The following is a 24,197-nucleotide window of genomic DNA, read 5'->3' as shown; positions in this document are numbered from 1 at the left end:
GGACCACTATGAAATAACTGGGGGGGGGATCCACGTAACCCAATCTGTGGTGATGGCACACCACTGCCTCCTTCAAGTAGATAGGGACCACCCCCTCTTTCAAGGAGACATTAATCACCTCCCTGACCCAGTCAGCTGTCCCCTTCCTGCTACTTTTCCTCAGACAAGAGGGGCAACGGGCAATGTCCCTGAATCTTACTAATTGAAACTCTTCCAACAAATCAGGGCTAGACAGTGCTCTGGACACCCCTTGAGTTTCATCTGCTGTAACAGCTGAGTCAGGTTGCCAGTGGATGCAAGCAATTTCATCCTCAAAATTCTTTGCAAACAAGTCACAGCATTGACAAGTCACAAGCACATTCCCCGGCTCCCAATGACAGGCCCTCCCCATTTTCACCTTGGACCTTTCCTTTTTCTCACCCTGCCTCTCACCCTGGGAGATGCCCACTTCTCCACCTCTCCACCTGGTTACTGGCACCAGGTTCAGATTTCCCACCACCACCATTTGCAGCACATTAAGCATTTTATTTTATTTTATTTTTTAAGCCCAGACCTATGTTTCATATCATCATGTGATTGAGATATTTTAGCATTACCTCATCTTTGTGACCCCCTTTTTTTAGTGCAAGGGGGTTTCCTAATTAATGAAACATTGAAAATGAATAGAGAGGGGAAATGCCACGTTTTCTTAGATGTGATTACACACATATAACTTTACTTCATCCTTTAGAAATTATGTTAGTATAAGCAAATACAAAAGACACACACATAGAAAGGAAATGAGTAGAAGGAGGTATATTTAAAAAAATTAATAGCAATGTTGATGCTGCTAGGATGTATAAAAGCTAGAACATCATAAAAGTAGGAAAGGAGGTTAAATAAAGAGGGAAGTATGAGAAACAGTAAAAAGAGAAAGACTGAAGGAAGGGAGGGAGGAGAAAGAAAAGAGAAAAAAGAGAGGAGTGTGTGTGTGTGTGTGTGTGTTTGTGTGTGTGTGTGTTTAAAATGGACATAATAGCTGTTCAGAATTCAGATCACTGAAAATAGGTTACAAGAGGAGATGTTATCTACAACCCTTTCAGTCATGTAGCTCCACTATGTCCAACCTGTAGATCGCGATTGGCTGTTTGATTGTGAAAAGAATTCTGCTGGACCGCTGTTGCCGAGGCCTCACCCTCCCTATCGTGCTCCCTCTGCCAGAAACAAACCAAGCAGCCTCATCCCACTCTCCTCTCATGGGAGGGGATGTTCTGATGCTGCACGCGCCCACCCTGTGCCACACCTGTCCCATCAGGGAAGCAGCCGGTGAGCTACTCTCACAAGATGGTTTTTTTTAAACCTGCCCCTGCCCCTTACCAGAGGAAACCTCACTTGTTGGATGCAGCCCCTGCAAAGGACGTGCCTGCCCCACCCTGAGGGAGGACAAGCCCCCACCCCAGCAAGGTTCGGTGTGCAGGGGCTGCAGCAAAAGCAAGTTTCTCTTTGGATGCCATGCTTGCGTTGCTTGCATCATCATTATCATCACCGATGGATTAATTAAAATTATTACTTGCTATCTTGCCCAGGGCAGCTTAAAGTGACTAACAAACAACACCCCACAGAGAGGGAGGGGGTATTGGTTTGCGAGAAGGGGTCAATCTGGTTTTCATTATGTGCTTTGTGTTTTTCTCTTGTAAAGTGCCATGAAATCAACAGCTGAAGGGCAGTATTCAAATGTTTTAAAAATAAAAATAAACCAAAGTGTGGGCGGGGGGTGGGAATTACATTATAAACACCAAACCCACTCCCAGAATATTAGGATGTCAATGCTCTTGCTAACAATTCTTCCCTTCAGGTCCAGGAGACACCTGTGAGTACAAAGGATGTCTGGGCGATTCCAGAAAGCAGGAATTAAATGACCACTCTCTGTTGCCCAATGTCTCCAGCAAAATATATCACCCAGGATGCCAAAAGAGAGCTGAGGTACTGGTTTGGATCAAGACTGTATCCAAATATCCACCAGAAGTACAGAATACATATTTCAGAAAAATACAATAACAGTATTTTTAAAAATACTGATAAGCTACAAAACTGACAGTGTAAACTTGAATGGCCCCATGGATGCGAGCAGGTCCCAGGTTCACCTGATGTCTTGGAAGAGCATTTATGTGACATGCTAATTGTTGATTACTTTGTGCCTCATTAGGATTAGTTTGTTTCCAGCTCAGTTTTACCATAAAGCCTGAGGGAGGAACACATTTATTTAAAGTACCCATTTACTGACAGTGTAGGTGTGGTTGGACTGGAAGGGGCACCTGGCTGATTCCCACAGAGTTCCTTAAAAAGATGGCATCCAATATGACAAAAGAGATTTGTGTTACAATATAAAAATATAGGATGCACTTCTAATTTCCTTAATTTCCTGCTCCTCAGTGGACCAGTCCTTCCCAGTTGGAATCCTTGGGCACCTATCCTTGGCCCATAATTCCCTCAAGTCAGCTTCTTCTTCCATAGGTTACCTACTTGGCTTTTGATCACTCTGGCATTATGAGGGCCTCCCTGAGGATATATGAGGATTTTCACAGTTGGTTTCGACTAGTGCCCAGGCTGAACAAGACAGAGGTCTGGGAGCAGTGCAATGGTTGGTCAAGCCCCTGATTTCTGGTCTGAAAGGTGCTTCCAGTAGGAGGTGTGAAGACTCTGACAGGGTCCTAGAGTCCAACTGTCTTCTTCCCAAAGCCGTTTAAGGACTAACTAGGCTTTGGGAAAGGAGCCCTCACATCTCCTTCCCAATGCCGCTGCCACCCCAGGAGGTGCTTCTGTGATCCTTCTCTGCTGGCAGGGAGAAACCAGGACACCCTGGAATCAAGGTACAACCCATGGCAGCTTATTAATGAATACTCTAGCCATTCTGACCAAATCGGGACTGTTGAGGGGTATACATTCAAATCAGCTTTAAAATAACTTTGTCTCCAAGGTGAATGGACTCTTGAACTGTAAGGAGTATATGAGAACATTTACAAAGCAAAATGGTCAGAGCTGGAGGCCCATAGGATTGGTGTAAAAGCCCAATGCCTTTTGAATATGACTTTTTGTATGTTGTTTTTTAACAAGACTAAGGAACCTGAAGAAACAAAGATCAGTAGGCCCAGCCAGTCTCTTTCACCACCTGTTCTAACTCTTTTATCATTTCACTTATTTGAGAGATGTGTTGTCTTGTATTGAGGTTAGATGATATAACCTTGCATTAAAAAACCGTCAAATCTCTACTTGCCTGCAGTTTCACATTAAAAACAAAGCTTTGATGCTTTATATCAGGAAATACCATCCTTCCCCATTCCAAACTATTGATTTGAAGGATATACATCATAGAAGCAAATTTTTATTTTCCTCAATCATTAATATTTATCACAATAGGAATAATGATACACAATACAGCGCTCTTTTCTCTGTGTGCTGCATCCCATTTCCCTCCACCAACAGCAAAAAAGAAAGAGACAGAAATCTTGATTCCAAGCATTTCCATCAGGCATCCAACCCACTCACACACACAACTACTGTGAATTCACAAGGAGAAGGTTTATGATGAACCAAAATTACCCATCAGTGTGAGGCTGGTGTGAGATATGTGAAGCATTATAATAGTTATTTCAATTGGAAAAGAGTTTGAGGCAGTGGAGACAAAGGGAAGTGCCAGAGAAACCAAAACTCCAAAGTATATTTTGAAGAAGTTGCAATACAAAACTATACAGACTTATCTGGAAGTAAGACCCATTGAAATCAGTGGCACTTACATCTAGATAGACAGGTATAGAATTGCACTGTAATCCCTTTGTAATCCCGAGTTTGCTCCAGTCCTTCCAGCCAAATATATTTATTGGTGAGGGATGGGGTGGAAAATTGAGAAACATCTTTTGCTATCAAGGAAAGAAGCAAACTTCCTTTGAAACTGAAGGTGGAACATAGATATTGTGGGTTATTTTGCCCCGCTGCGCTCCGGAGTCTTTGAGTGAATGGACCTTGAACGCACCTTGTTTTAGAGGGGGAGAACAAGAATTTTTTTGTTGTTGTTGTTTTCCTGTTCTCCCCCTCCAATGGTTTTGTGCGTCCTATAGAGTGATTACGGTATTATACAGCACATAGCTTCTGAACTGCACTAATCGTGCTTTATCCCTCCTTTCAACTATCTCAGCTAAAATATTTGTGATATTATTGGGTTAATCATTAAATAGAATACTTTTCTTTCTTCTTTAACTTACTAAACACAAGCAAAATAATTAAGAAACATTAGGTTACCTTCTCCAGGACATCAGAAATTCTGCTGAAGCGAAGCATAATATGAATCAGCAAAATTCTAGCGTAATTGCCACTGATAGCCTCTTCCATAAATGTGACTAGTCCACTGTTAGGCCTATCCAACTGTGGCTTTTACTGCTGATGTGGGTTTTCTATAGCTCAGCCAGTAGAGCATGAAACTCTCAATCTCATGGTCGAGTCCCATGGGGGGAATTGCAGTGGTTGGACTAGATCACTCTTGAGGTTAATTCGTTCCAGAGGTCCGTACTTAACCTGAAACTGTTCTTAACCTGAAGCACCACTTTAGCTAATGGGGCCTCCTGCTGCTGCTGCGCCGCGGAAGCCCGATTTCTGTTCTCATCCTGAAACAAAGTTCTTAACCTGAAGCACTATTTCTGGGTTAGCGGAGTCTGTAACCTGAAGCGTATGTAACCTGAAGTGTATGTAACCTGAGGTACCACTTTATATCCATAAAATTACCGTAATTAGTTTGATGGATATACTATTTCCAGTTGCTGTGGGAGATCAGGGGGAGTGGGCTACTGCCCTCCTGTTATGATAGTCCTATACCCATGGACATCTGATCAGCCACTCCAAGAAGGATGCTGCTACAATGCAGGGTTCTTCTTGTCTTCTGAAAATGGAGGGTAGGATTTGCAGCAGGTATAAACAACTAGCTGGATTCACTTCAAGACAATGTGGCTAAGGACAGTCATCACTAAACAGATCAGCTGACCTAAAGTATCCTCTGCCTTTCACAACAATCTGACACAATTAGAACAAGGAGGGGCAAAGTTCAGTAAAATGATTTAATCAGCTCTCAGGAATGATCTTGGAGATATTGTACTCTATTCAGTGTCTACCAGTGCGTCCCTGGCACCTTTCAACCTTCCTGAGCTATTTCCAGCTTTGCCAGCTGAGCAGTCACCTGAGCAGTACCTTGAGGCTTTCACTGCACTTTGATTAGTGGACTGGAAAAGGAGAAAAAGTATATTACTCCTTCCAAATCAAGTAAAGGCAAAAACAGAGGCGTTGGCTTGGAATTATTTTTTCTACTTTTAATGATGAGCATAGTCAGATGGCCTCAATTGCCTCTGCAGCCTTCTTGGAACAAGTTGCTCATTTGGAGTTGTTTGTTGTCCTGTGGTAACATTACCTTACTTTCTACGTCAGCCTTACTTGCCTGCACCTGAATGGATTGCTTCACTGCAACTGAGTCACCCTCCTTTTTTCTGTGTGGATGCACTAACAGCTTTTGGGGGTAATTTGCAGCTGAACCAACAATGTGTCTTCCTCAAGTGGCCTTTGCACATGGCCTGTTGCCTTCCACTTGACTGGTTGAGAGAATGGCCAAGTTTGTGTAGCTTCTGAATGGAGGAAGCTCCATGGCCATTGTTGGCTCCAGTAGAGACCTTCCCCATAGTTGTTTGTGTGGCTGATTCATACTTGGCACTCTCTCAGTCATTGGATCAGGTGAAAATCTTCAGGTCTAATCTCATCCTTTTGAGCCTCTAGGAAGGATAATCATCTTGAAAACAGGAGCATCAGTTTTACTGGTTGAAGCCTCCATTAAATCCATGTGCGCTGCAATATGAAGTCAACATTATACCCACAGCTCATTCCATACTTCCCAGCCTTGCTGGCTTTTTTCTCCTTTAGAAGAGGAATCCTTTGATAGAGACTGTATTGAAGTGATTTCTTGTAGGTGGCTTCTGGGCTTAGCCTTTCCTTTTTTGCTCTCAGTTCCTTTATTGGGTGCTGTCAGTATTTTAATTGTGAATTAACTGAATAGAGGAAGAAATCTGAAAAGTGCCTATTGACAACTAATGAGACTGTGGAGAAATAATTCAGACAATTTCAACAGTGAGCTTTGAATTTCATCATTTTCTCTGTGTCTTTATGCCAAAGGGGGGGGGGGGGACTCCTCTTCCTAGAACTCACTGAAAATTTCTCCCCAAGTGTTGCCTGCAGCACAAACACGTAGCCTATAGATCCCTCCAAGTAAGCCTCTATGTGCATCAGTTCTCTTTCTAGAATGATGAAGGCACTCCTGAGCACATGCCTCCTCTTGCCCCTGCTTTCTTCAGGTAAGTAGGAACCAGTAGGATGGGCAACTTTTAATTAAAATTAGAAGACAGAGGAATCTGGAGAGCTGAATTTAAGAGAGCTAGTGTGTTGTAGTTATTAGACGGTCAGATAAGGATCTAGGAGACCAGGGTTCAAATCCCCACTCAGCCACGAAGCTCACTGGGGGATCCTGGACCAGTCACTATACCTCAGGTTAACCTACCTCACAGGGTTCTTGTGAGGATATAATGGGGAGCAGAGAACCATGTACACAGCATTGAGCTTCTTGGAGACAAGTGCAGAAAACATATAAATCAAAAAATTAGAAACTAAGAGCAACTGAAATGGATAGAATGGATACTCAAGGGCATCCTGATCAAATTTGCAGATGACACCAAACTGGGAGGGGTGGCTAACACCCCAGAGGACAGGATCACACTTCAAAACGACCTTGACAGATTAGAGAACTGGGCCAAAACAAACAAGATGAATTTTAACAGGGAGAAATGTAGAGTATTGCACTTGGGCAAAAAAAATGAGAGGCACAAATTCAAGATGGGGGACACCTGGCTTGAGAGAAGTACATGTGAAAAGGATCTAGGAGTCTTGGTTGACCACAACTTGACATGAGCCAACAGTGTGACACGGCAGCTAAAAAAGCCAATGCAATTCTGGGCTGCATCAATAGGAGTATAGCATCTAGATCAAGGGAAGTAATAGTGCCACTGTATTCTGCTCTGGTCAGACCTCACCTGGAGTACTGTGTCCAGTTCTGGGCACCACAATTCAAGAAGGACACTGACAAACTGGAACGTGTCCAGAGGAGGGCAACCAAAATGGTCAAAGGCCTGGAAACGATGCCTTATGAGGAACGGCTAAGGGAGCTGGGCATGTTTAGCCTGGAGAAGAGGAGGTTAAGGGATGATATGATAGCCATGTTCAAATATATAAAAAGATGTCACATAGAGGAGGGAGAAAGGTTGTTTTCTGCTGCTCCAGAGAAGCGGACACGGAGCAATGGATCCAAACTACAAGAAAGAAGATTCCACCTAAACATTAGGAAGAACTTCCTGACAGTAAGAGCGGTTCGACAGTGGAATTTGCTGCCAAGGAGTGTGGTGGAGACCTCTACTTTGGAGGTCTTTAAGCAGAGGCTTGACAACCATATGTCAGGAGTGCTCTGATGGTGTTTCCTGCTTGGCAGGGGGTTGGACTCGATGGCCCTTGTGGTCTCTTCCAACTCTATGATTCTATGATTCTATGATTCTATGAATAGTTCATCCATAGTCCAGGATCCTGTTCTCACACCAAAACCCTGAGGACTATGGTATGCATAGGATCAGGACCTCACTGCATCATCATCAGCACTTTCCTCTCTTATAGTTCCAGCAACTGATATTTGAAATATGATAGTAACTGAAGGTACAATGTTAAGTACCCACTGGTAGCCTAATTCTGCATCATTTGTCAAAGCCTTTTGTGAAGTCATTCAATTGGTAACTTTGTCAGTCTTAAAGGTTCCAACATTTAGCTTCATTGGATAGTCTAAACTCTAGCATTATGAGAGAGGGATCAAAATGTTTGTATTTCCGACTTCCGGGTTGGCGCCATCGCCGAATAGTGGATTCCCTCCGAGCTCCGGAGGGAGTCTGCTCGACAGGGGTCGGGTTCTGCCGCGCCGGCGATGCGGGGACCCTCAAAAACCACAGGCGCGGATGCCCGTGGACCTGGTGACTCGGCGGGCACCGTTAGCGCCCTCCCAACCCGCGAAGGAGCCTTTTTAAAGGATACGGAACGGGGGACGGGGAGCGGTGTGGTGCTGTGAGTTTACTGCTTCCCCTGCCGAGCGAAGCCGCATGCCATTCGTCGGAGAGCGCTGACTTCTTCCTTTGAAAATTTGGACTAAAAATCAAGAACAACAACCCGTGAGTAATTTGGAAACTGGATTATTTTTTTTTCCTTTTTTGTGGATTCGGCACGAGCGGGGGAGGTTCAAAGAGGAAGTCCGTCTCCCCCCCCTCATTGTAAACATTTTAAAGCAAGGATTTGACAACTAAGGTCGAGAGAAGAGTCTTTTTTTCCTTTTTGGATAAAAGTTATTAATTCCACAGATTTAAAAGTATAAGTTACTGTGCTGGAGGATAAGAGCTTATTTTCTGATCAAGTGCCACCCTTCCCGGGACCGGTAGTGATCCGCGAGAGGAGCCTGCTGAGGAGAAACAGAAGATTTTGACAGCTGGCAAATTAGCTGTCAAAGTCGGAAAAAATAGAAAGCTTTGGTTTAGCCGGTTATATTGTTACAAGTTGTTGAAAATAAAGAAGGACTGAAACAAATTAACCTGACTTTTGGACTGGAAGTGAAAGGAATACTAAATAACCAGAATCCCTCTAGAGGGGGTTCAGGGACATTACAAGAATGGAAATAGGTCGGAAAATACTGGCTGACTTGGATGAGGTTGTTTTTCTCATGGGAAAGCTGCGAAAGATGTACGAGCAAGGTCATGTTTTGTCTATAAGTGCTACAAATTTGAAGTCAACAGCAAATATATCTATCGAGCTGGAAAAGGACTTGACGTACAAAACCCAGGCAGCTGGACAAGAAAAGAAACTAGAGACTAAGGAGGAGGAAGAGATATACGCTGAACAGGAGGAGCAGAAAGGAGGGGCCAAACCAAAAAGTTGTCAACTTTTTTCTTAGGTGAGTTGCCTCAGCATAGTTAGTAGAACCCTTAAAGTTCAACTCTCTTGACCTGGATCTAACTCTGTTCATTTAACTGTGCTTAAAACTGGTTTAAATGCAAAATCTTCTCCCCAAAAGGTCTAGTAAGAGATAGTACAGATTATTGCTGCATAGGGTTCCCAGTTCCCCTGATGCTTTTTTTCATGCCTAAATGATGGGATAAGACCAATTTAGATTTAAAAGTGGACCTGCAGGTGAGGGGGAAAGGATTTGCACACTGTCATAATTTGCCTTCCTGCTGCTCATCATCTGGCCATTGCTCCTTTGTCTTAGCTCACATCTACGAATGTAATCGAACTGTAGAAGGGGGGGAAAGGCATTGAAGTGGATGGGAGGGAAAATGGGCTATGGTAAAGGGAGGGTTTACCTTCAAACCTCTTGGAAAGAATTAAACCAGCGTTCTGGCCAATGGCTTTTACTCATTTAATTTTTAAAAAATATATTATTAACTTGAACCCCATTTTATTTAAAAGATTTAATTCACTCTCACCTCCTTCTCTGTGTCAAATCAAGCAAACCACAAAACCAAATAATAATAATCCATGAAGTAATCTTTTCTTCCTGTCCTCAGCATTACCACTGCACTGCAGATACGCGTCTAACAGGACTGGACTGACATATGATGGCTATGTAGAAAAAACTTGTAACTTAGAAGACAATTCCTGTGCTTCCAGTGTTCTGCGGACAAATCTAGGTAAGATTTATCTGGCTTTTTGTCTTTTGTTGTTGGAATTACTAAATTAGTGGTAAGGAAGCTGTGGCACATAAGCTGTAGATGAATGAGAACTCCCATCTGCCTCATCTATCTTGGCCACCAGTCAGAGATGATGGGAGATGTAGTCCAGCAACATCTGGAGTATCACAGCTTCCCAATTCTGCAATATCGTCATGAATGAGCCAGCTCCCAAGGGAAGTTTGCTGCCAGCTCCCAGTGAAGGAAGGAGCCGAGATGAGAGAGGGTTAACTACAAGACAGGAGGATTATAGTGGAGAGCCAACTCCCCTGCCCTTAGGGATGCCGACTGATAGCAGGTTTTGGGGAAGTCACCCGGCAGCTTCCCATTGTGCTAGTGAAGGACAAAATGCAGGGCCTAGAAACGAAAGCAGCTTCGAGAGCAGGAAAGACCACGGAAGTACACTTCCAGAGACAGAGGAAGGGGTTGGAGCTGACTCCCTTAGCTCACGTTTTAGGCGTATGGGGGTGATCTTCAAGACAGAATACGTCACAAGAGGAATCCAGCTGTTTCTGGTCTCGCCGGAAACACCCTCCTTAGAAGGGACATCTTTGATTTATGGATGGATGGCGGTGATCGGCACTCTGATGAACTTTGTTTGTTTTGGCAATAAATATTCCTTTTTATTATCTACACTCATTTGTTATCGACTCCCTGACAAGTAAGGAATGGCTTACATTTGAAAATGGGGAATCTAAAATAACCTGATCACAAGCATCAGGTTTCCAGCTTGGCTTGGAGAACCTGTTTTGCATTAACCAGAAATCTCCATTGACCCAAACTAATGAACTCCAGTTTAGTTTTGATTATCATCATCATCCTCAAACCTTTTATTGGCATCACATACAAACATCCATAGCAAATCAATACAGAATTGCCACCTTCCCAGTGACACAAAATATTTGTGAAATGAAAGAGGCAAAGCAGTCTAACATTACATCTCTAGGTCTCCAGGGAGAGCAGACGTCTGCAATGTGTTTCTGCGACAAAAAATCAGATCAAGATATTTAGCCACTAACTTAGTGAGCTCCTGGTTATTCCCCAATAATAGAAAATGTATGACCTCTAACTCTGGTTTCCATTTGGGGATGCAGAGTTGATCTAGGAACTGCTGGCGGAGATCAACATATTGTTTACATTTAAGAACCATATGTGTAAGAGTTTCCACCTGATGGTCTTCACATGGTAGATGGTGGGGACATCAATCGCAAAGATTCCACTGACAGCCCAAGTTGCTGTACCTTTATGTTAAACCGTTGTAGCCCTGGGGAAGGAAAGGGATCTAGCAAAATTTCACTAAGGAGAGGATCTTTATCTGTTGTGAGGCAGATGTTTAACCAGCATGTAAGAAATCTCGCCCAGGCTAGGGTCTCTACCTTGCGTTGACCTCCCTCTAGACACAAAGCTGCATAGGGTACACAATGTGGGACAGCAAAAATCTTAAAAAGGAAAGCTGCCTGCACTCGTTCTACCAGCTGGGTAAACCCTGGCAGCCAGATTGGAATTCTGTAGAGCTTTTATCAGGGTTCATGCACAATTTCATTCTGGACAGATAGTCAATACAGGAATAGTCAGTACAGATAGTCAATACAGATAGTCAATACAGGAATTTAACAAACGTTTGAGGCCAATTCTTGTCCGTGAAAGCCAAATCATATCATCTGTGTATAGAATGATGGGAATGCTTGATGTGTTGAGTTTTGGGCTGTGGGCGTCCACCTGTTTTAGTAGAGAAGTGAAGTCATTAAAGATTAAAAAGAGAGGGAGCGAGTACACAGCCCTGCTTTACACCTGTTTATAATGACAGGATGTGTCATTACATTCCCTGGTGTAGTTCTTATGTGACAGGTGTTCTTTGTGTAAAGCTTTTTGATTAAGTAAATAATCTAGGTTCTAGGCCCATTGTCTCCAATTTGGACTATAACAGCCCCCTGTTGACAGTGTCAAAAGCAGCCTTGATATCAAGGAAGGCCACATAAAGACATTCTTTATGATGCCGCGTGTACTTAGCGGCTAAATGAGATAACACCAAACAGTTGCGTAAAGTAGATTTCCCTGGCCTGAATCCTGCCTGCTCTGGACCTATGATGTTATTCTCATCAAGCCAAGTAGTTAGTTTATTTAACAGATTCTTAGCATACAATTTCCCAATGTTTGACAGTAGTCTTCTTGGCCAATAATTGGATGGCAGCTTTCTGTCACCCTTTTAAAAGATTGGGATGATTGTAGATTGCTGCCATGAGTGAGGTAAGATACCAGATCTATCTATCATAGTGAATAGTTCCGCTAGTATCGGAGCCCACCACTCTGGCTTGGCTTTAATCAATTCAGATGGAATAGCATCAGGGCCAGCAGCCTTTCCTGCTTTCATCTGGTCATCTGGTCAAGTTATAAATTTGGTGACGGAGACAGGGGGCCACTCATCCACGAAAGTAAAAGTGGTATGGTCCTGACTATCAGGTGGAATACAGTCATCAAAGAAAACCGCCTTAAAATGCTCTACCCATGACAAAGATGGAATCAATGTCAGCAAATCACCCTGTGTCTGTGGGGAATCTAAAATCACCATTGGACAGTGAGGTTGGTGCAGTTGAAGTGCAATGCCAAGTATCTTGGGTTAGGGAACAGGAGTTTTCAGGGAAGTATTTCCTCACTCTGGAAACGGTTATGATCGACTAGCAGAGAGAATGCAGTGTATGTCAGATGTATTGTCAGAAGTACAGAGGGAGAAATGATTCTTCATGCTGCGGATTGGACCTGAAATAAAGTTCTACGTACATTCCAAATTTAATGCATTTTACTCTGGTCTATGAACAAAATATAGCTTTGAAAGCTTCTGGTGTATTTTGCAAACTACTATTGCAATCAAAATCATTCAAGCCCCATTGCAAATTGGGTTGATTATCAAAATTTACAAATGGTTTCCCCAAATTCAGCTGAAAATGCTACTTATACTGCCCAGAACAACAACATTATTTATTTTGGTCGAAAGACCCACAAAATCATTTTCAAAAGCAAAATATAATGATGATAATGATAATGATAATGATAATGATGATGATGATGATGATGATGATAATAATAATAATAATAATAATAATAATAATAATAATAATAATTTATTTGTAACCCACCGATGTGGCATGCCTGGAGTTGTTCAGCAACCACCTACTCAATCATCTTGCCCAAGAATGGAAGATTTGAGACTGGGCAATAGTTGGCCATACTGGCCGGGTCTAAAGATGTTTTTGTTTTAAGAAGTGGTTTAATGATCACCTCTTTCAGCGCGTCTGGGAATGCTCGTTTCACAGAGGGAAGCATTCACCACCCCGCAGAGCCCATCGCCCAGCCCTTCCCTGCTTGCTTTTATTAGCCAGGATGGGCAAGGTTGGTTTCACGCATCCAAGCAGCCTGTCTACATCCTTGGGGGGTAACGGATTGAAACTGATTTCACGCAACTTGACCAGACAGGGGTCTAGCACTCTCCCGCCCCGCCCCTGCTCCCACCGTGGTGTCTACCTCCTTCTGAATATGAGTGACTTTATCTGCAAAAAACTTTGCAAAATCATTGTAGGAGATCTTGGAATTTTTACAAGGCCCTGATGGTAAAACAGAAATACAGGGAAAGGATTAGAAGGCTGTCATTTTTTAAAATCTAGAGCAGGGTTACTATTTCTTATTAATTCCAAGAGGAAATTAGCCAAGGCCATCTGACATATTGGCTTCTCTACAATGAATTACAATGAATATGCCTTAGGAGCAATAGAACTCCAGATCTAGATATTTCTTTCAAATTCTTTTTCATAGTGAAATTCCAAGGGCAACTTTTGAATCAATGCTCGCGATCCAGCATTTGTTATCCAGGCCATTACAGCTTCACTGCAGCGAATGGTGAATTCTTTGAGATGAAGATGCAATGCTGCAACACTGAACTGTGTAATAACGAAACTCTCAGCCGTAAGTTTCTGCATCATTTTAGGATCATTAACATGTTAGGGCTGTGCACTGGATTTGGCCAAGGCCTGGATCCTTAGTCATTCAGCAGTATTCAGAGGACCTGTGCCTCATTCAAATGGGTTGAGACAGCCCCAGGTGGCTACAGGTTGGGTTGAGCAGCTCAGGACTATTAGGGACTCTCAAGGGGTGGAGAGTCAGAAAGGACAGGGAGGCAGTCATGAGAAGAACCAGTGCAAAAGAGGGAGCTACTGGGCAGCTACGTCTCTGCCAGAGAAGGGATGGGTTGCCTTCCCAACCAGGCCTCTTCTTCTTTCTGCCCCTCAAAGCAGCACCATGCAGGATCAGATCCTCCTTCTGACAGGTGGGAGGATCTGATCCTGCACAGTGCCACTGCCCAGCCATATTTTTGCTGTATGTTAAGATATTGTTAGGAACGCGGGTGGCGCTGTAGTCTAAACCACAGAGCCTAGGGCTTGCTGATCAGAAGGTCAGTGGTTTGAATCCCCGCAACAGGGTGAGCTCCCGTTGTTCAGTCCAAATTCCTGCCAACCTAGCATTTCTAAAGCATGTCAAAAATGCAAGTAGATAAACAGGTACCGCTCTGGCGGGAAGGTAAACGGCATTTTCGTGAGCTGCTCTGGTTCTCCAGAAGTGGCTTAGTCATCCTGGCCATATGACCCGGAAGCTGTCTGCAGACAAACACTGGCTCCCTCAGCCTATAGAGCGAGATGAGCGCACAACCTCAGAGTCCGCGACTGGACCTAACAGTCAGAAGTACCTTTACCATTACCTTTAAGATTTTGTTACACACTGTCCCTTTATCCAAGTGATATGAGATTCCAGGGGTACCAGGCATGCTTTAACCCAGACTCTGTGTTTCCTTTGGGACCATAATACACAGCAGACACTGTAGAGTCTATATATCCGTTATGTATAAATATATACAACCTGAAACCTATGATGAAGGCTTCCACAACATGAGGTTCTGTCCCTCTCATGGCAGTTTGTCTTTTCCTGAGAACGGTCACATCCCGCATATTCTAATAAAACCTAATCCTGGTTTTATTACTACACAGGTAGCAGCCTCCATACCTCTGATGTGCTGCTGTGCTAATCTGCTATTTTAATGACCCACTTCCCCAAAATGGTCACTTCAGAAGTAGATTGCTTTTGAAATAAGTCATGTTAATTTCCTAGGATTTAGAGACACACCATTTAGGAATTTGGCCTAAGTTAATTAACCCAGCTGATAAGTAAAAAAAATAAAACCTGGGCCAAGAATACAAACTTCAAGATGCCTTTATAACATTCCCTATGCATGATTAGCCTGTGAATGATCTATTTCAAGCAATATAATTGTATACCTAAGGTCATGAACAGTTAACTTTCTTTAAAAATATAAAATATTGGTTTTTCCATTAACAATATTTTTCTAACAATTTTCCATATTTCCATATTTCCCCCTACTCTTCCCTCATATTCCCATTTTGTTTTATTTCCATATTACTCACCCTGTGTGTTGTGTCCCAAATTTTCCCACATTCATATAATCTTACTTTTTGTTATATACAGTTGTGTTTGTTTATTCAAACCCTGCCAGTAAGTCCAATTCTTTATGTTGCTTCTTCATATATGCTGTAAATGGTTCCCATTCTCTTTTAAAGTCTTTGTTATCCTTTTCATGTAATTCATCTGTTAATTTTGCCAGTTCTGCATATTCCATAAGTTTCCCTTGCCATTGTTCTTTCGTTGGTATTTCTTCTGTCTTCCAAGCTTTTGCTAATATAATTCTTGCCGCTGTTGTTGCATACATAAATAATTTCAAATTTCCTTTTTTTTTTTAATCATGATCTAAAATTCCTAAGAGGAATGTTTCTGGTTTCTTAACAAAAGACTTTTAAAGCATTTCCCCTCAATTCATTATATATCATTTCCCAATAATTTCAAACCCTTTTGCACTCCCACTACATACGATAAAATGTACCATCTTTTTCTTTACATTTCCAACAGGTTTTATATCCCTTTTTATACATTTTTGTCACTTTCTCTGGCATAATATACCATCCATACATCATTTTCATATAATTCTCTTTCAATAAGATACAGTCTGTAAATTTTAAATTCAGCTTCCACATCTTTTCCCAATCTTCCAGTTGTATATTATGACAAATCCTGAGCCACTTTATTTGGGCTGACTTTACCATTTCATCCAGCGTTTCCCCATATAACAGGAGATTATACATTTTTAACTAATTTCGTATCACTCTCAAACATATCTTTTTGAAAGCTTGATACTGTGTAAATGAAACTTTTTTTATTGTCTTCCGTAAACTGTTCGTTCAATTGTCTATGATGCAGCCAACTTTGCAATGTAGTCTTTAGTTCCTCATATTCTTTCAGCTTTAACCCTTTCTCAGTCTCTATTAATAATTCTCTGTACGTAAGCCAATTTCCTCTCTTACTAAGAGGTTTTAATGCTAATGCTTCCACCGGTGAGAGCCACCATGGAGTTTTTTTGTTTTAAAAAATCTTTATGTTTATTCCATACTTTTATAAGTATTTCTTATTATATGGTTATGAAAACCTTTGTGTTTTTTATCTTTCCCATACCGTAAATATGAATGCCAAACAAATCTATTATCATGTCCTTTCAAATCTAATATTTCATCTCTCTCTAATTTAATCCAGTCACAAAGGCAGGTGATGCAAGCTGCTTCATAATACAATTTTAGGTCTGGAAGGGAGAGGCCTCCTCTATCTTAAGTATCAACAAGTATTTTGTATTTTATTCTAGGCTTTCCCCCATTCCAGACAAACTTTGAAATATCTTTTTGCCAGTTTTTGAAGCAGACAAAGTTACTTATTATCGGTACTGACTGAAATAAAAATAACATTCATCTTTATTGCTGCTATCCTCCCCATCAGAGAAAGATTCATTCTGTTCCAGATTTCCAAATCTTTCTTAATCTCATTCCAAACTTTCTCACAATTACCCTTATTTAAATTTAAATTTTTGCTGGCAAGCCAGATTCCTAAATATTTGACTTTTTAAAATAAATTTCTATCTTTGTAATCTCCTGCAATTCCTTTTTCTCTGATTACTTCTTTTTTGTGTTAATATTTTTGTCTTTTCTTTCTTTAATTTAAATCCTGCTACTTGCCCAAACTTGTATTTTTTCTAAAACTTCAGGGAGACATAATTTTGGTTCCTCAACTGTAATTACCAAGTCATCTGCAAATGCTTTCAACTTAAATTCATTTCCCCCCGTTCTTATTCCCATAATCTGTTTATCTGCTCTTATATTTCTGTTTAAAACCTCTGGGACCAGGATGAATAATAAAGATGACAGCGGACATCCTTGTCTCATACCTTTTTCTATTTTAAATTGATTCGTTATCACCTGGTTGATAATTAATGTTGCATTCTGTTCTGTATATACAGCTTGTATCCCTTTTACAAATTTTTCTCCATATACCATTTCTTCCATCACTTTCTTCACAAAATCCCAAGATATATTATCAAATGCTTTTTCCGCATCTATAAACATCATTGATGCTTTTTTCTCACTTCTTACTTCTAGATATTCTATTACATTTAAGATACTTCTTATATTTTCTTTCATCTGTCTACCTGGATGGAATCCCACTTGATCTGGATGTATATAAACATATAATAATAATAATAATAATAATAATAATAATAATAATAATAATAATTTATTATTTGTACCCCGCCCATCTGGCTGGGTTTCCCCAGCCACTCTGGGCGGCTTCCATAGAAACCAAAAATACAGTAAAATATCACAGATTAAAAACTTCCCTGAACAGGGCTGCCTTGCAGAGGCAACCATTTGGAATCCATTTGGATCCATTAAATGGCGGGGGCGGACCATCCGAATTGGTCCCACCTCCCTGCAGAGGGGAAAGGTCGAGGAGAAGTCCAGTTGCACCAGGAAGTGATCTGACCATGGCACTTCTTTTTTTTTTATAAGAAATTTATTAAGATTTTCAAAATATTACAAAATAAAAATAAAAAAAGAAAAATACAAAATAAAAATCATTAAAAACAACTCAGTCTTTCCATTATTATTTTTCATTAGCTTATTTCCCAGACCTCCTCACGCCTCCCTTTTTTGTATTCCAATTCAGTTTGTTTGTTCAGCAAATCCTTCCCCTCTTTATTTAGCCTAATCTTTAATCTTAAAATATTGTAACATTAAATCTTTACCTATTAGTAATCCATTTTTCATATTCCCTTATAATATCGCAGCTAAAAACCACTTAGTTTCTATCCAACATCATTCTAACATTCATTAATTTTGCAATATTTCTGTAAATAGTCTTTAAATTTCTTCCAATCTTCTTCCACCAACTCTTCTCCCTGGTCTCGGATTCTCCAGTCATTTCCACCAGTTCCATATAGTCAATCGCCTTTATCTGCCATTCTTCCAGAGTGGGTGGATCTTGTGTCTTCCAATACTTTGCGATGAGTATTCTTGCTGTTGTGGCATACATAAAAAAAGTTCTATCCTTCTTTGGCATCAATTGGCCGACTATGCCCAAGAGAAAGGCCTCTGATTTCTTCAAGAAGGTATATTTAAATACTTTTTTCAATTCATTATAGATCATCTCCCAGAAAGCCTTAATCCTTGGGCACGTCCACCAAAGGTGAAAGAATGTACCTTCAGTTTCTTTACATTTCCAACATCTGTTATCGGGCAAATGATAGATTTTTGCAAGCTTGACTGGGGTCATGTACCACCTGTATACCATTTTCATAATATTCTCTCTTAAGGCATTACATCCCGTAAACTTCATACCTGTGGTCCATAACTGTTCCCAGTCAGCCATCATTATATTATGTCCAACATCTTGTGCCCATTTAATCATAACAGATTTCACCGTTTCATCCTGAGTATTCCATTTCAACAGCAGGTTGTACATCCTGGACAAAATCTTAGTTTTGGGTTCTAACAGTTCTGTTTCTAATTTTGATTTTTCCACCTGGAAACCAATTTTCTTGTCCGAGTTATATGCCTCCATTATCTGATAATAATGAAGCCAATCTCACACTTTATTTTTTAGTTTCTCAAAACTCTGCAATTTCAGTCTATCTCCCTCTTGTTCCAGAATTTCCCAATATTTCGGCCATTTGGCCTCCATATTGAGCTTTTTCTGTGCTTTGGCTTCCATCGGTGACAGCCACCTTGGGGTTTTATTTTCCAATAAATCCTTATATCTTATCCAAACATTAAACAATGCTTTCCTGACAATATGATTTTTAAATGCTTTATGTGCTTTGACCTTTGACCATGGCACTTCTTTTGTTTCACTTTTACTTAGTGTCAGATCACCCACATCACTAGAGGTGAACACCAGGTTTAAGGCATGTCCATGACTATGAGTTGGGCCAAACTTATTCAGGGACAGCCCCATGGAGGCCATGCTTTCCACGAAGTCCCGAGCAGCCTCTTGTAAGGTCGTGTCGGCATGGATGTTAAAATCCCCTACGACAACCAAACTAGGTGTCTCCAGGAGAAAATCCGCTACAACCTGAAGCAGCTCGGACAGGGAATCCTTGGTGCAGCGGGGAGGTCAGTACACCAAAAGGAATCCTGTACTGCCCCTATTGCCCAACTTCCAGAACATGCACTCAGAGAACTGGATCTTCCCAGTAGGACGCCTGGTGCAAGCTAGTGACTTCCTAAAAATCACTGCAACATCCCCTCCCCGCCCACATGACCTGGGTTGCTGTGCGTAAGAGAAACCTGGTGGGCAAGCAGCGGCAAAGACAGGCCCATCTGCTTCCTCCAACCAGGTCTCTGTCACACATGCCAGGTCAAATCCTCCATCCACAATCAAGTCGTGGATGGCAGTGGTTTTATTCATCATTGACCTGGCATTGCACAGCAACACTTTCAGGTCATGTGGGTTTCCCCTGTTGATTCCAGTATCCATCCGGTCAAGGCCAGACCCGGAGGCAGGGATAGTCTTCAAACAACGACTAAACCTGCCTCCTCGGTAATGACATCGTCTGGTCTTAGCGTAACTCTGCCTCCTGCCCATGATCACCCCAATGGCATCCCAAAATGGATCATGTCTGCAACTAGAGGTGCCACTGTAATATAACACACGGATACAAAAACAGACAACTAACAAGCTCGCTATACTTTTGATATTGGCAGTTCCTGATCGCAACATGATGGTTGAAAATGGTCTCCAGTGCCCATCCTGCTTCTCCAATGGAACCACAAAGTGTGAAAGTGGGAAGACCATCAACTGCCTTGAGAATGAGACCCAGTGTGTTGATTTCCAAGGATCTATTAATGGTAACACTGCTACTCAGACAGAAAAAAAGACCTAGTCATTGGCTGGGTCACATAGACTTCCTCCTGCTCTCCCTCCCTCCCTTTCCCTTAAATGTTGCTGGAAAAGAGAGAGGGATCATACCTCTCACTGACCCCAATCTGCAACTTTCTTTGTGTTTGCCTTCCTGGGCTGTGTCATTTAACTCTCATAATGCTACTTGCTTGTCCAGAATGAGGATTCAGAGCCCTTCTGAAAAAAGTAAAGTGCATTCATTGCTTCACCCCAGTTGCAATTGGATCTCTCCACCACTGGGATGCAGTCCAGGACAAAATGTGTCCTTCTTGCTCCAAAAGCATATTTACTATGTAAAAAGAATGTAATATTTTTTCTTAAATCCTGTGACAGTGAACAGTATCTGGCTAACTCAGACCATTGGTGCACAGATTTACAGTGTGGAACAGAATTTCTGCTCTCTTCCACCTGTATGTGCTCTGTATCCTCCCAATATATGCTCCACAGAATTGGGAAAAGTCCCAAAATGGATTTAGGGGATAGACAGGAGAAGGGAGAAAGCATACGTCATTTTGCTGATGTCATGATTTAGCTACATTCGTAAAGATAAAGCACTTTATAAGTGTTATAACACTGTGAAACCAGATTCAGGTAGGTAGCCATGTTGGTCTGACACAGTAGAAATATATATATATTTTAAAAAATAAAATTGTCCAGTAGCATCTTAGAGACCAACTAAGTTTGGACAATACTGGAATATATATATATATATATAGAGAGAGAGAGAGAGAGAGAGAGAGAGAGGTAAAGGGACACCTGACCATTAGGTCTAGTCGCGCATGACTCTGGGGTTGCGGTGCTCATCTCGCTTTAATGGCCAAGGGAGCTGGCATTTGTCTGCAGACAGATTCCAGGTCATGTGGCCAGCATGATTAAGCCGCTTCTGATGAACCAGAGCAGTGCACGGAAGCGCTGTTTACCTTCCCACCGGAATGGTACCTATTTATCTATTTGTACTTGACGTGCTTTCGAACTGCTAGGTGGGCAGGAGCAGGGACCGAGCAACAGGAGCTCACCCCGTCACGGGGATTCAAACCACCAACCTTCTGATTGGCAAGTCCTAGGCTCTGTGGTTTAACCCACAGTGCCACCCCCATATATGTATATGTATACACACACACTGTGAAACCAGATAGCATTGCGGAGTCCTGTGTTTCACCAATGGGTTTTACAACACATTTTTTAATGAATCACTTTTTTGATGTGTCTAAATCTTGCCTTTGAGGAATAATGCTGTTTGGAGGAGGGCAAATTTGTCAAATCCTACCTTCCTGAAAAGAGGAGATTTGGAATGAACAGGGGAGGGGCATATGGCTGATCTGCCCCAGGAGTGAAGAGGCAGAGTCCAGGCCATTTGAGCTGCCACTGCTCTCATTTCTTTCTGATCATCCATCTCCTGCCCTTTACAGCCTGGGCTTTGCTAGTGTCTCTCTTGAGGGCTGAGTAAGAATTCTGACGGGAGTTCCTGATTGGCTCTTGAGATTCCCCTTTTTCACCTACTTCATGTTAGATGTAGTTAACATGCAAATAGAAATAGTAAAATAAAAGGAGGAATCTCTGGATGCTTAGATCACAGTGTGGGGCAATGAGGGAGCCTGAGTTGGCATCCAACTGTTTGAGAGACAATGGAAAAATGAAAGACAACTCCAGCTGTTGAGATCTGCTAATCAGACCTTAATTGTCCCAGGCACTGGTTTCAAAACAGCATCTCCCCCCCCCCCATCTCCCCCTTTGTCCCTCCTCTAATTCCTTTTGGTTCCTTTTGACGCCCAGTTCATACCTTACTCCTTGGCATGTTAATCTGGTCAAAAGGAACCAATGCTTTAGGTACCACTCTGGCGGGAAGGTAAATGGTGTTTCCATGCGCTGCTCTTGTATGCCAGAAGCGGCTTAGTCATGCTGGCCACATGACCTGGAAGCTGTCTGCAGACAGACGCCGTCTCCCTGGGCCTACAGAGTGAGATGAGTGCCGCAACCCCAAAGTCCTAATAGTCAGGGGTACCTTTACCTTTATAAAACTCTCACTCTTAGGGTCACTCTAAATCCTTATCAGACACAAAATATCTTGTTCACACTATCCTAACAAAAAACACTTCCCTTTGTTTATTGATCCTTTCAAATGCAGGACCTACCTGGGCCATTCATCTCTCAGCAGGCAAAGCAATAGTAAATTCAAAGACAGCACTTAATTGGATTACAAGCAGTTTACACTCCTTTACATGATACAAAGCAGGGACAAACTTTCAAAGATACTACCAGTGTTAATACACAACTATTTCAGAAGCACATTGCAAGTATTAAGTTAAAAGAAAACATAGCATTTATAAACATAATTAAATTAACATAACATAATAAAAAGGACACTTTTGCATTACTTTTTGGAACCTCACACAGCTTTTTTAGCTGCTGCATCCCACTGTGGACTCATGCTAGGTTCACACACTCAAGGCTCACACACCAGAGAGGGAGTGTTGTTTTCAAATTTTGCTGTGTGGCCACAAGCATGTGACTTTTCACATGTCCAGGAGATAGCAGGGGTAGAATTCCTCCCATTTTATTGCAACTCACCTGCCCACAAGAATTTGATTTGGTTAATCTTATTAATTAAGCCTGCTTTCAGATCCTCTAATCTCATTATATTTTATAACTATAACCTGTTTGTTAATAATCTTGATGTCTTGAGAGTCCTTTGGGTATGATAGCGATTTTAAATTACATTTGAGTTACTTTTTTACCTGAACGTCTAATGTTCAAAATTTTGTAGATTCATGTTCTGATGAAATTATGATATTTTTCAAATTTCTTAAATATACACATTTTAAAACTAACTTATTAAAATTCTCATTCATCATCACAGACACAATCTCCTAGTACCTGGGCAAAGGACTAATGTCAACATTTCTTTCCTTTTATCCAGTTATCCACAAGCTCTACAATGTCACTTTCCAAGTTTTCCAAGGTTGTGCAACAACAGATTTTTGTGCCGTTAAGGAAAAAAGATCTTTTATCGGAGCTGGGATATATTTCCTTAAGATTGCCAAAGAAAGATGCTATAATGCTTCACAAATCTCACACCAGCTTGAACATGAAGGGTGAATGGTACAGTGTAGACCTCCTCCTGGTGTATTCCAAAATCCATGACAATGAGGAGGATTGGAGGCCTAGTGGTGAAATCCAGGACTGAGGATCTCAGTTTCTTTCTTTTTTTGCTTTTGGAGGAATAAAGGGAAGCAAGGGGCAGAGAAAAAGGGGTCGTGATGTGGGGATTGTGGAATCTACCTGCAAAGAACCTCGTAGTGTATCATTAAAAACAGTTAAGTTTTCATGATGATCATTACAATGGAAAATAAAATGCCGGTTCTCAAATGTTAACAAAATCAGTCCTTTTTCCCTTATGGGGTATCCAAGAGCCCAGATAGAGTCCTTACGTAGGTTCCCTACTGGTAGGAGAAAATAACAGAGGCCATCCAGCTAATAATGAGAAGCAAAGCAGCTAGTAAGCCTGATCTTTATTGTTCTGTTGCAACAGGGTGCTCCCTCACACGCAGGAAAGGAGGAGGACCCAGAACGCAGGTGTGTCCGCCCTTATATAGACATTTTAAATTGCCCACCCTGCAGTTCAAGACCACCCCCCAGACACATCATACCTACATTACAGAAAGGGGGGTCTACAGCAGAAATCTGAGTGCATTATTTATCTCCTGTCATTGTTTTTCTCCTGTCTGGCAGGTTACCTGTTTAATGGTCACTTGATTGGATTGCCTGGGGAGCCTGGACACTCTTTTGTAATGATAAATAGTTCCTGAGCCAGGTCACAGGCTCACACCCTATTCATATCTTAAATGTGCCCTCAAGACAGGATTTGTGAGGAAAGAAACAATGGCGAGGTTTCCCACTTTGACCTTGCATAGAAAGGTCAATTTGTTCAGGACTTTTTCTGTGGGTTTTCAGACATGTGGTTTATATATTTATGTACGTGTTTGCTTGGTACATTTATGAACATATCTAAGACCTTAAAATTCTTATCACACAGATCTCTTTCTT

At 41.6% G+C, this 24,197-nt stretch overlaps 1 protein-coding gene across 1 annotated transcript in view; it reads left to right on the top strand.

Annotated features, from left to right (window-relative positions):
• Positions 1-24,197, top strand: part of LOC308590518 (phospholipase A2 inhibitor and Ly6/PLAUR domain-containing protein-like) — a 151,743-nt gene that overhangs the window by 97,415 nt on the left and 30,131 nt on the right. The window contains exon 3 of the transcript XR_014009777.1: positions 13,623-13,697. The gene's annotated coding sequence lies outside the window, so the exon portion shown is untranslated. Of the gene's footprint in view, positions 1-13,622 lie in introns of the transcript that reaches the window.

This window comes from Podarcis bocagei, assembly GCF_964188305.1.
Source record: "Podarcis bocagei genome assembly, chromosome: 7".
NCBI lineage: Eukaryota > Metazoa > Chordata > Lepidosauria > Squamata > Lacertidae > Podarcis > Podarcis bocagei.
This window is presented reverse-complemented; position numbering and strand designations above follow the sequence as displayed.